Below are 1,244 nucleotides of genomic sequence, written 5' to 3'. Positions count from 1 at the left end.
TAAAAAAAAATAAAAATAAAAATAAAACCCTGTACCAAATACATGAATAATAACAATAGTAATAAAGCATCAATTTCAAAATTAAGAAAAAAAAAAAAAAGAATTTAGTGAAGCCTTCTCACCAAGTGTACCCACACTGGAATTTCCAGGAAGAAATAGAGTTTCTTAATGCAATTTTCCCAAATGGAGCAGCATATTGTATGGGACGTATGAATTCTAACTGTTGGTACTTGTATACTCTGGATTTTCCAGAGTCGAGTAATCAGCCAACCAGATCAGACCCTGGAAATTCTGATGAGTGAGCTTGACCCAGGAGTTATGGACCAGTTCTACATGAAAGATGGTGTTACTGCAAAGGATGTCACTTGTGAGAGTGGAATTTGTGACCTGATATCAGGTTCTGTCATTGATGCCACACTGTTCAATCCTTGTGAGTATTCAATGAATGGAATGAAATCAGATGGAACTTATTGGACTATTCCCTTAACTCCCGAACCAGTTTTCTTATGTTAGCTTTGAAACAAACTTAAAGTCAGACCTCTATGATGACCTGATCAGATAAGTTGTGGAAGTCTTCAAGCCAGGAAAATTTGTGACCACCTTATTTGTCAACCAGAGTTCTAAATGTCACACAGTGCTTTCTTCACCCCAGAAGACTGAAGGTTTTAAACGTCTTGATTGTCAGAGTGCTATGTTCAATGATTACAACTTTGTGTTTACCAGTTTTGCTAAGAAGCAGCAACAGTAGCAGAGTTGATTAAGAAAAATGAAGAAAAAATGCAAAAAGAGAACACACATAGAAGGTGGTGGCTGCTTTCTAGATGTTGATACCAGGGGCTATGCTTTCCATAACCGCCACCTTGTAGTTGCAGAAAGCCCTAGATGTAATGATAGTGTAATCATTTAGAAGTGTATGCATTATTATATCAAGGAGTTAGATATCTTGCATGAATGCTCTCTTCTTTGTTTAGGTATTCTATGCCGCTCTTCTTGTGAAATTGAAGTGCAAGTAGAAAAAAAACTTTTACTATATGAAACTTTACAACACTTGTGAAAGTAACTCAATTCGGTTTATGCACAGTATAATATTTCTGCAGGTATCGTCCAAAATTCCCCACAGACAAGGATTCTGTCCTCATTAGGTGTTGGGACTGTTCTATTATATTGCTGCCAGAATTTTACATCCAGTTACCTCCACTTTGTAACATATTCTCTACTAATAACACTGAAACCAATTTCTACTT

General features: G+C 36.3%; 1 protein-coding gene and 1 pseudogene across 1 annotated transcript in view; one reads left to right on the top strand and one right to left on the bottom strand.

The window, feature by feature from the left end:
• The window catches only part of LOC101569237, a 1,418-nt pseudogene extending 553 nt beyond the window's left edge, over positions 1-865 (top strand).
• Positions 1-1,244, bottom strand: part of Mettl16 (methyltransferase like 16) — an 87,459-nt gene that overhangs the window by 71,586 nt on the left and 14,629 nt on the right. The gene's annotated exons all lie outside the window — the stretch shown is intronic.

Source organism: Octodon degus, unplaced genomic scaffold (assembly GCF_000260255.1).
Source record: "Octodon degus isolate 3935 unplaced genomic scaffold, OctDeg1.0 scaffold00072, whole genome shotgun sequence".
NCBI classification, from domain to species: Eukaryota; Metazoa; Chordata; class Mammalia; order Rodentia; family Octodontidae; genus Octodon; species Octodon degus.
This window is presented reverse-complemented; position numbering and strand designations above follow the sequence as displayed.